Source organism: Siniperca chuatsi, linkage group LG14 (assembly GCF_020085105.1).
Source record: "Siniperca chuatsi isolate FFG_IHB_CAS linkage group LG14, ASM2008510v1, whole genome shotgun sequence".
NCBI classification, from domain to species: Eukaryota; Metazoa; Chordata; class Actinopteri; order Centrarchiformes; family Sinipercidae; genus Siniperca; species Siniperca chuatsi.
This window is the reverse complement of record NC_058055.1, coordinates 13,792,531-13,805,044: the sequence shown is the minus strand read 5'-3', so window position 1 is coordinate 13,805,044 and position 12,514 is coordinate 13,792,531. Positions and strand designations below refer to the sequence as shown.

General features: G+C 38.3%; 1 long non-coding RNA gene across 1 annotated transcript; it reads left to right on the top strand.

Annotated features, from left to right (window-relative positions):
* Window positions 1-4,157: 4,157 nt before the first annotated feature.
* On the top strand, window positions 4,158-10,128 carry LOC122888463. Its single transcript, XR_006380706.1, has 3 exons — window positions 4,158-4,261; window positions 9,713-9,850; window positions 9,989-10,128. It is a non-coding gene; the product is annotated as an uncharacterized LOC122888463 (long non-coding RNA).
* The last annotated feature ends 2,386 nt before the right edge of the window (window positions 10,129-12,514 follow it).

The following is a 12,514-nucleotide window of genomic DNA, read 5'->3' as shown; positions in this document are numbered from 1 at the left end:
GGGTAGCAATAAGAGGGTGATAGGCCATGGTCAGGGGAGGTTATCGTTACTGTGGTGGGTGAGTTACTGGAGGGTTAAAACAGATACAAATTAAAGTTTAGATCTATGACGTGTACATGAAAAATGTCACACTGCCGATTGGGCGTCAAATCAGAAACTGTGTCATTTTGGAGGACTTGTTGGAGACTTTGACAGCCTGAGTTAGCCAAATCATATTTTATTATATTTATTTACCTGTCATCACAACATCCAGCTCTGATAATGCAGGTGTTGAGTTAAACACTTCTTTGGTTTGACAGACACATACTTTCACCTCTATTATCATTAGCGTCATACAATTCTAGCATATAATTTTCTTTGCAGTAATCTCTAGGTCAATCACGTACAAAGACTGAGTGTGAATTTGCAAAAACACACACACACATACGAACAAATTATGAGGCTTTGATGTAAGCCATCCCCGTAATGATCAGGGCTTTGCTCATCTCATTTCCTTGATTGAAGCTGTACAGCAGCATAAATAATTCATTCTCATGTATATTGCAGTGTTTCGATTCATGTTTTTTAGATTTAAATTTGATCAGTCAATTCGGAACACATGTACACCTTTGCCAAGTTGTCTGTCCTAAATGTAATTCTATTTTAGATTGATCCCTCTGTAAGACAGGTGATTCTGTCTGAACATCTGCCTCCAAGATCAATTAACAAAGTGCTGTGTGACGGGACTAATGACTAAAATGAAAATGATGCAGATATCCTTTTTGCATGGCTGTTGTCCATATGTTTAACGATGTGTTTCTCTAATATTAGTAGTGCTAAACAACGTTTTATTTAAACATTGCTAAATTAACATACAAATGTATGTATTTTCTGTATTAGTCCATACAAATTTGGTGCAGTCCCTATTTTATAACTAGTCTCTTTCTTGCTGTCTTATTAGGTACATGTCATGATGTGTCGATGTCTTCTTATTTTTTATCACATACACATGGTAGGCTGCAAGTGAAATTTGCACAAAAACTTTTTGAGCCACTAAGTATCTGAGAGTGAAGAAACTGCTAATAAAGCCATTGTCACTTGGCAAAGCCCATTCATCCTGAAGCTCAGGGCCTTTAAAGCCCTACTAAAATTGCTTTTACAGCAGCACGAATACACAAGGTGAGATTCTGAGTTATTATTCATTCACACAAACAAGACGGCAATTAAACAATTACTACTTGTTAGTAACCGTGTGTCAAGGATAATTGGTGAAAAAATTTAGGTGTGTTTTTAAGTGGAAAGGAAATTAGTCCAGGCATCTTTTGTGAGTATACTTGTGGAATTGGGAACTTGATTTTTTTAAGTCCCTGAATGATTCCTGATTTCAACTTTGTCTTCATTAGATAACAGTAACCACATTCACCTTTAAAAACCTATTTATCTAAACATTTCCACAGCATCTTGCATCTCTCCTAAAATACCACATTATACAGATTTTATTGGACTTTTGTTTCTTCTTCTTCTTCATCAACAACTGCGCACAAACACCATTTGCATGATGTCCATCTGCTGCAGGTAGCACTGATGAAAAGTGAAAACATGAGAATATCAAAGCTTGCTGTCAGCACTGCCCTTCACAAAAAGTTCAATTTGTGTGTTTCCACATCAATTAATCAGAAGGGCATAGGTGTTGCAAGCTAAATGTGTCACTGAGTTCACTGCAACAAGGCTTGTTTGTTTGGTTGGCTGGAATGCTGTCAATTAGACAAACAAGTTTCATGCTGCTTTTCTGCAGGGAAGAGGCGGGTTTCTGTAGAGCCTCTGGTATGGTCTTCCTGTATGTGTGTGGTTCTACATGGCTCTGCTCAAGTTGTAGGGGGCAGAGTGGTCATTCTGTCACCACAGATGGACAGGAAAAGCCCAGGGGGCATCTGAAAAGCCGCAGGCAATGTAGTTTGCATACTGTGTATGTGCATGTGTTTGTGTGTGGCATTTGTGTGTGGTATTCTAGTATTTGTGTGTAAGTGTGTATGTGCCCGCCACAACAGTGTAGCTGACAGAAGCAGTACAACCCCCCTCTCATGTAACAAATGTCATCCCTGTCTGCTTGGGTTGCCCTCCAAATCATCAGATCAGTCACACACTAACACACGTATACACATAAATACATGCAAGCCCACACACATGCATTCACAGACACAATATGGCCATACAGAAACAAATATCTCTGGGACCAGATTATATTCAGAAAGGGCAGTTTAGCATCACTTGAACCAATGGCTTATTTATTTCCCTGGGTGATAAACTGTGCTGTCCTTCAGAACTACACACACTGAAAAGACAAACATGCATACAGGAGTAGTGTTAGAAATGATGGAGAGAGCAGAGTGAGATATTAATGACATGCCATGAGGAAAGGGGGGCAGGGGGGCTCCATGCTGCTAATCCTCAAACAGGCAAGTAGATGCAAAGCTAATTTACCCTCTGTCATATTTATTAATCTATGACCTAAAAGATTCAAAGTACTAAAAGTACAACTACAGCCAGAAAAATATTTAGATATTTAGATCTTCTATTTGTATACTGCCATCAATCATCCTGACCTTAATTGCAATCTACAGTATTTTGCCAAATCAGTCTGTGTGTTCTGTCCATAGGTTCTCCAAATAAAGAATAGAGATTTGTTTGCCAGTTGGCTGTCACAGCTGCTAATGAATTAATTAAAATTGCACACTGGAATATTCATAGTGCACCCCTCATCAGGAATAGCACACTCAACATAGCATTAAAGTGTAGTGCTAATTGGGGTGGTGTCAGCCATTTGCACCAGTTTACTGCTCTCTAGAGGTCAATGTCAATTTTGTAGTAACTGATACTTATTACATACGTTTTTTTGCACATCATGTTCATAGATAAATTACATCTAATTTGCAAATAAGTAATTATTTGTTAATGACCTGACACATAGAAATGTATGTTACAGTAATAAATACAAGTGTTCTTAGAACTGGCTTAGGCTGGAACAAAGTTTTCCTCAATATGTGGTCAGCAAACATGCCACTATAAAAAAAATTGGATATGTCAAACAAGACCTGTCTCTTAAATACCAGGGCATTTATTGCAGTAAGTACAATTAACAAACAACAAATCTAATCTTTGTCTGATTGCAGCACTGTCTGTGTATTGATAAATCCTTGTTTTTTTCCAAAACAGCACCAAACTCTAATATTTTGCTCTACTGATCTTAATTGTTACTGATTCAAGCCCCTAGAAGATATCTTAGTATCATGTTGAACACTCATGAGCATCTCATATTAATTGAGACAGATCTCATGTGGTCAGCGGAAGAGAAAGAGTCACCCTACAATATACCCACTTTCTGTCCCAAATCTGAATGTGACTTCCTGTGCACAAAAACACTCTGAGAAGTTTTTTGGACTTTTACTGTTTTAGAGCATCCACAGGGATGGAACATTTATGTAAGTGACTTTTAAAATACTGCAATATACTGTATGTTCCAATTCAGCATCAACCTTGAAACACTCTTAAACCTCTTTACTTTGTATGATGAGTCACCTTGCTAAGAGGCATGCTATTGACATGGAAATTACAGAAGCTCTGAAACAAACTTTTACCTTCACTGAAAAGGCTCATGAATTTTTTTTTTTTTTTTTTACTTTGCTTCAAAGCTCTTCTAACTGTGGTTAGAATACTAACATATAATGATGTCTTTATGCACTGATGAAAAACAGTAATTGTAAAGTTCCTTGCTTGCAAACCTAAAACTAATAAATAAGCGTAAATGAATGACTAATTACACAGACACAAAAAGGTATACATTTTATAAACTTTAATTAAATAATGTGTGTTTTTGTTCAGATGTATTTTGTTAAGGGAAACTGAGCTCCTTATACAGGTTATTTTACATTCTCTGTAATGTTTGGCGACATGAAGTAAACTGATCAAGCTTCAGAGACATTTAGCCTCATCTAGCAAGACTATCTATTTTTTTTTTAAAGTTAAAACCATGTTTCTGCTGGTGGGCCGGCAACCAGAAGGTGTTTCTCAGGTCAAATAAGGCTACCTGATATATCTCCATCATTTTATGTCAAACGTGCAGTATAATGAGTATGACCAATGCAGCGCAGTAACTACTGTGATTGTTTGAAATGTCATTTATAAAATGCAGCAAGTAAAATCCACCAAACCTGACTGTTGGCATCTGTTTTGACCTAACCTAAGCTGTGCAGTAATGCTTTGCAACAAGTTTGGTGGTTATCTGGTAAGCTTGATGATGAACGTTTTCTTTTTGAAGATTTTGGGAGATTGGAGAAGAGTGCGTCTAAATGTGTTGATGAAACATTGTAAACCTTGGGGTTATAATAGCATATTAGCAGTATGAATATATCAGTGTTAAGTGCACTAGTTTATAGCTTGGGTACTTGGAGATTTTGTTGAGGAAGTCACAAGGCCATTTCCTGGAGGAAATAATGACCTGAGTTGGCATTATCAGAGTTTTCAGCACAAAACTTTCTCTCATCTTAAGCTAGTGCTCGATGGTTCAACTTACTCTGGTCTTCACTGGTGTTATGGAAGGCATGCTGCAGTATTACAAGAGGATATCATGCCAGATTTCGGCATGATTTTCATTACGGGTTGCAAAATTGTTGTAAATTAATTGGTTTGTGCTTTGTTGTTTGCACAACATGAGAGAAAATGGTTGCTCTCTGTTTTGTTTTTTGTTGCTAAATAATTAATATATGTATGTAATTCTGCACGTTTGTTTCTCCAGCACATTTCTTTTGACTCTGATTGAGCAGGATGATGCAAAAATTTTACAGTGATGTGATGTGTCTTATATGTTTGTTGGTTCCTATTTAATGATAATGAACAACCGTAAAACCAATGAAAAGGTACTTAAAAAGCCAAGTAATGTAATGGACATCATTAAATGGTTCTGCTGAGTTGAGCAGCAGGAAATGAGTCCAGTGTGTGTGTGTGTGTGTGCATGTGTGTGTGTGTTAATCACAAGAAAAAACAACAACATGACAACAGATGTGAGGCTGGTTTTCTACCCCTGATGTATAGTATGGCTAAAGGCTCATAAAAGGGTGAGATAAAACTCTCAGGTCTCATTAAATATTTTTCATATCCCTATTAACCTAGTTACTGTGATCTGCTAGTAATAAAGCTGATTAGAGGTAATATGATTTTAAAGTGTATTAAATTTAGTTAATTTAGTTTGTGTCAGCAGGACATCTGTCCGATTTCCACCTCAAATCTCCCGGAAATCAATTTAACTTGAGATGAATGCTGTCTCAATGATCATGCATACCAGTGAATGATTGAATAGATGGATTCCTTTAAAAAAGAATTGAATGCAGTGTTATTCAGGCATTCAGACAGTAATATAGATGTGTAGACACATACACACAGACAAATGTAGTAGGTTTTCACCTATTGTTGGTGATGGGGCTTTTTGAGGAATCGGGGTTCCTGCTGATAAATGAACTCTTCTTGCCTTTCATACTCAATAATAACCCACAATTTCCTCACATTTGTTAATCCTGAATGATAGCAATCTATGTGAATTCCATCTCAGTCAATTTCTCTTAATGTCAGCAGGCCACTATTATTACCACATTATTTTAACCAAAACTACCCACCGCTGCCAACCACTTTTGTCACACAAGATAGATATTCTGCTGTAGAGCCCAGATGTGTAATCTGCACTGATCCTAGTGTCTCAGTTGAGGTTAGAATAGCATGTTTTCAATCAAAAACCTTTCTGTTCCTATAGTGTTTGTCAAAGAAAGTAACTCAATTTAGCATACTGTGCTTTTCAATCTTGTTGCGATAAAGGCTGAGCTACAGTACTCAAAAAAATTGTGTGTTATTAGGAAAAAAGATTTATAATAAAGAAAAATAAAACAGAAAAAATAGATGATAGAATAGATGTAAATCAGGAGGTAACATCACATTTTTGAAAGAAAAATATTTTTATTTCTGTCAGAAAATGAAAACAATGTGACAAAGACCATTTGACCATGATGTACCAATGTGTAAGTTTAATTCATCTCCAGTTATTCGTCCAACTAATTCTCAAAGGCAATGGAACAGTGTTGCTAATCTTAATTGTGTGTGTTGGATGTTTGAGGTTAACCCAAGCTGTAACAAGTACTTGCTTGCAACGTTTTATCTGATGGCGGAATGCTGATATACACCAACTACAGTAACCATTGCTGTATGTGTATATGTGTGGAAAACCTAGGATCTATTCTTCCACCAGCACACATGATTAAACTCATCAGGAAATATAGCTCTTATGCACCTCAATATGCTGATAATGGAATAAAGAAAATTGATATGCTGGATAGCTGGATTTGAAGGACAGGTATAGAAAAATGACAAAGATTTACATTATATTATTATTATATTAAGTACAGTATATTGGAGCAGGTTAGTGCCATTGGGCATAACCCACAGTATTTACATGCATAAAGTTTACATGCTTATCATAAGCCAGATTTTACGAGTTTTAGAATCAATTAGAAGCAGGATTTCTACTTGGGATTAAGGGCTGACTCTTAACCAGTATCTATCCACCACTGCTTGTAGGATCCTTCTAGCATGCTACTTCCCCCCCAAATGAGTAAATCCTTGTAGCCATCTGAAAGTAGCTAGATAAGGATGTGCAACCTGCAGTTATTTCGTGCACACGTTCAAACTACTGCCTAAGAATAAACATCGCTTTCACTGCGAGTACCTTGGTTAAATCTCCAGCCAGCACCATGTCACTGGCAACATGCATATTTGCTGCATGATCTTGTGCTCTCCACAGTAGGCTAAAACTTGGTAATAACTTTAAACAATCAATTGGTAACAATTTAAACAGGGGTACCCGAGCATGGACATTGACATTCTGGATGCACTAAACACACCAGCTCACATTGCTCCACGAAAGATCGTCAGGACATTTCAAAGTTTTCTCGCTACTCCTCCCTTTGAAACATATTTCACTGGATAAATGAAAACTTTGACCTGATGGTGGCACTAGAGGAACAGTCAGGGGATCACCCAAGTCATTAGGATTCATAATCTCAGCATCTGTACCAAATTTCAGATAGACAGCTAGATAGCTAGATAGATGCTTTATTACCACATTTATTTATTGCCACACAACAGTGTTGGTGGTAGTTGGTTTTGGTACAGCATGGTAGCTCAGTTCCAATGCAAACAGAAAGAGAGAGAGAAAAAAAACAAGCAAACAAGCACCATAAACCATTACAACAACGCACCCAAAAAGGAAACACATGAATGTGAAAATATGTATAGTGAATATATATGATATGTACAGTTCAGATCCCCAGCATATCAAGTAGCCCAACAGGCAGAAAGTACAATGATTGATATGCCAGTGCAAACAAGTTCAGTCCAGTGCCTGCAGAGCAATTCATGTCAGTATATGGGATCTTGTGGCAAGGGGAGCAAGCAAGGGGAGTTACGTGTTCTGACTGCTGTAGTAAAGAAGCTGGTTTCAAATCGAGTGGTATTGGTTAATATGGACCTGTAGTGCCTTCCAGAGGGAAGAAGCTGGAAGAGGTGGAAGGGGTCGCTGGTTATTTTAGCTGCCCGTTTGAAGGTGTGCTTTATATACAGTGAGTTAACTAGGGCAAGGTCACAGCCAATTATGTTGGAGGCTTTAGTGACATCTGTTCCAGTTTCCTCTTGGTGGGATTGTCTGAGCTCCCATACCAGACAGTGAGAGATGATGTTAGGATGCTCTCTATGATGGCTTTATAGAAGTGGACCAACAGGTGTTTTTTGACGTGATACTTTTTCAGTTGCCTGAGGAAGTAGTCTTTGCTGGGCCTTTTTGATGATGTAGTTGGTGCTGATGTTTCATTTCAGAGTATTACTGATGTAGGTGCCAAGGAATATGTCAGGGTTATGGGTTGGTCAGAGATATGAACTGGGGCTTTGATGTTTGTCCTTCTCCTGAGGTCCACAGCTATTTCCATTATTTTGGAGGTATTGATTAAGAGGTTGTTGTCCCTGCACCCGTGTACACCTCAATACACCTCTTGTCGGTATTTAGTCTCATCATTGTTATTGATGAGCACAATGATAGTGGTGTTGTCAGCGTACTTGAATATTTTGACTGAGCTGAACTTGTTGGCGTAAATGGAGAAAAGCAGGCAAACACAGCCTTGTGGTGCATCAGTACTGAGGTTCGGAGGGTGTGATGTAGCGTTGTTAACCTTGACAGATTGAAAGGTGTTTCTAAGAAAGTCCAGTATCCAGTAACACAGATCTGGGCTGATGTTCATGTCTTAAAGCCTGGTGAAGAGTGTGAGGGAATTAATGGTGTTAAAAGCTGAGCTAAAGTCTATAAACAGGACGAGAGCGTAGGTGTTAGTTGCTTCCAGGTGTTGCAGAGTGAAGTGAAGAGCCAGGTTTATAGAACATCAATTAGCCCAATAAGCAAACTGATATGGGTCCATCAGTGGGGATATACAGGACTTCAGGTAGGAAAGGACTAAGCGCTCAAACACTTTCATAGCCAATGAAGTCATTGATGCAGGTATTGAAAATGTCAGTGAATACAGTTGATCGCACAGTGGCTAAGCACAACAGCAGAGAGCTGATCTGGCTCCGTTTCTTTCCTTTTATTTTGTTTTTTGAAAATCTTCTTCACCTCAGCCTCCTGGAAGGAAATGGGAGGAGTGAGGGGAGGAGGGAGAGGGCTGATGAGTGCTGGGGTGTGTACATCCTCAAACCATGTGTAAAAATCATTGAGTCTGTCAGGGAGACTAGGGTCCTCATGTGGTGGTGAAGCGGGCCCCTTTTTGTAGTTTGTCATCTCCTTCAGGTTTTCCCAGACTGCTCTGGGGTTATTGGTTAGTGAGTTGTACCAATTTTTTTGGGAAATCAGATGTGTTTTTTCTGATTGCAGAGAGCAGTTCATATTTGGAAGACAATCATATCATCATTGGCAGACAATCATATCATGGCAACCAATTGAGCAGTTGTCAAGAGATTTCACAAAAAAACTGAAATATCAACCTTATGGTGGTGCTAGAGGAAAAGTCAGGGGATCATCAAAGTCATTAGGCTTCATGCTCTTGGGACCATGGGTGTCTGTACAGAGCTTCATGGCAATGCATCCAGTAGCTGTTGAGATATTTCAGTCTGGCCCCCCAAAGCAGTGGACCAACCAACAGAGAGACATTGCCATCCCTATAGCCAAGCTGCAAGCATGGCTAAAAATGTTCCTCACATTGGCTACATTTCATAGGTTGAAAGTAAGCCCTGTGCAACTGACATAGCACCAGGTTAAAACAATATTCTGTATGACATAATATTAAACTGTTGTACCAGTGTTGTTGTAATCAGTCAGTGCTGATTGAGAAAATGATAGTGTTCAGCTTACGCAAAACACAACACATTATGAGATTGATTAATTATAACTAATGATGGTACTGCCTGTGGAGAAATTGGTATCGCTCTGTAGAAATATTTTAAGTTTGGAGCAGATCTAGAGTATTTGCACTACACAATCAAATCATACTTAAATATACGTATACTGTATCTACAAAAGACGACTTGAGTGTAGGCTACTGTGACATATGGGCAGCTATGGCAAAGCGCATTCCTGTGATAAAGCCTTCCCTTTATCTCCTTGAGACTGACAGTGGAGTACTCCTGCCATCTCTCTGCCTTTTTTCCACAGGACCCTGAACAACACAAAAGTCGCCAGATCCCCAGAGAGCATTTCTCACAACTTTGCAAACACTGTTTTGATGTGTCTGGTTTTTGATGACGCAGTACGTTTCAGTGATCAAGGGCAGTTCAGAAGAGAACAGTAAAGGTGAACGGATAAGCACACACACGCACACACACACACACACACACACACACACATACACCCACTTTGAGTTGTTTGCCAGAACACCTGTGCGTTTGAAAAAGAGAGCAACACAAAGCATCCCTCTTTTCTATTCTGCAGCCATGAGGTGACACGCCATTGTTTTTCCCCATATTCCTCCCCTGTGCATTTTGATTCCTGCCAGAGAAAGGATGGACCTATTGAAGTACTATATGAGAGAGGCCATTAGACCCTGAGCTGGTCATCACTCTATTGTGAAAGGCATTCTACTGATGTGCTGTCCTTCATACAAGTAAACTTTTTCAAAAAAATGTGCATTTTGGTGTCCACAGGATTCAAATCCAGCTCCCAAAAGGAGGGAACATGTTTTCCAGAATATGGTACCACAGACATATACAACTTACAGATATATCTTTTTTTTTTATTTTGTCTATATTTTTATCTTTGAATTCCTGTTACGATGGGCCTAGTTGTGACAACTGGCTGATATCATTTGTGAATTAAGAGCCAAGATAGCCTATTATTTCATTGAAATAGATGTTGTTTCTTATACCAACATTACAGCATCCTCATTAGATTAGATCTATGTGATAAATGATGCAAAGCATTTGACTTAATCTGCACAATTACTGTGTTAAACTATAATTTCAAAATTACACTTGACGATCTTCAGATTCTAAAAATATAATTAAATATAATAAAATATTGATACAGATGTATCTCAAAAGAAATCCATAACAGAAGTATAATACTTCAGTATTAATCTGCTCACGGTAGTTGAGACTCCAAGACATCACACACCTGCAAATGCCAATGTCCTTGTCACTCATCCTTGAAATTTAGTACACTATGTGTTCACAATGGAAATCCTAACATGTTGCCTGGTTTTTAACCATTTAACCACCACCTTTAAGTCATTGTGATACCTACACATAAAAAAAACTAATATTTACCCTTGGACTATTTAAAAGTGATGACATGGCATTGACTCAATGAGACGGCACATTTTACTGTTTGATTCTCATAGTGACATTCAACTAATACAAATTAAATAATAAAATGCCACAATTCAAAATTTAAGTGCCTTCTAAACTGTGCAAGGTAAAAAAGCACAGCTCCAAAGTCTAAGATAATCAAAAGCCCAACATTTGTATAAATATTACCTGATGTTCAGCCCATTACAATGTATCAGATTGTAAGAAAAGCTTGTAAAATCAAAATAAAGAAGGAACCATACATTACACACACCCTGGATTTCATAGGCAAAACATTATCCAGATAACTTCCAAAATCAAATCAGTTGATCCTTCAGTCAAGGGATTCATGCACCAATTTCCAGCCCTTCTGAAGTATTGTATTGTGCAGATTGTGTTTCCCCCTGAAGTCTGAGATAGTAATCAACCAGGTGGATAACATTGCCCAGACTTAAGTCAAAATGTTTAGTCAGCCAACTCATGTGGATTTATTATATGAATACAGGCTTGAAATTACAGATTTGATATTTAAACTCCCTCAGCATAGACATGAAACTCAGTACAGTTGGGAATAGGGGTTACAACCAGGATTATCTACTGCAGGATCATCAGATGAGTACCATCCTGCTTCAACAAAAAATTCATTAGCTAAAAGCGACTATATTGGCATTATTTAGTTAAGTCAGCTGTTTGGCATTACATCATTTAAAAAATGAGAAGGCGAAGACCATGTTTATCCAGGATGTGGTTTTTTTATTGACAATATTGACTCAAAGGAAACCCATTCTCCTCCTGTGTGTGTGTGTGTGTGTGTGTGTGTGTGTGTGTGTGTTTGCATGTGCACATGTATGAGAGCAAATCCATCAGTGTAAACATATTGACCTGTCAATGGGGTGTCTGGTTCATTGAGTTACCCTGCCAATGGTGCTCAGTTCCAAATTAATCACACATGATGAGATGATTAATCCCGTTCATGTCCCTAGATCTGTCCACTGTACGAATCCATCTGTCCTCCTCTCTATGTCTCTGCTCAGCAGCGAAGGCTTTCTGCTGGAAGTACAGCCCAGTCTAATATCATTGACTGGGCTGTGCTCCCACTATATACACTAACATAAAGGCTTAGATGGAGTTCAACATTGTTCCCTTAAGCTGGTATATCTCTTATAGTGCAGTGCAGTGCATAACCTCTGTTGGTATCTTGACAGTCGAACACTGGTGTTCAACCAGCTTCACGTTTAGTATTTAGCTTCCATAGGCTTATGTTGTTTGTAAAATGAAACAAAGGATACACTTACACTGAGCTTTAAACTCTGACTTAAGACGGTCATTCTACATAATCATTTAATGCAATATATAAGCAATATAAAGGCATGCAAAGGGAGACAGGCAAAAAGCAATCCAATGTGATAAGAGAATGTTAAAATTTTAGACTAGGATGCACAGAAATGTGATCTCATAAATCATACTCTTTAGGGTCAGGTATCAAAACTTGCACTGAATGCCAAATTTAGCCATACTTTAAGATACTATGATGGAGAGCAAATAGTGACAATCACGCAGATAGGACAAAAAAGCAGGGGTAGTTGTATCTAGTTCTGCATGTAATTTAGCAACACCACTCATGCTAATTAAGTCAAAACAGTTTGGTGCTATCTGGTGCTTGTACTGTCTC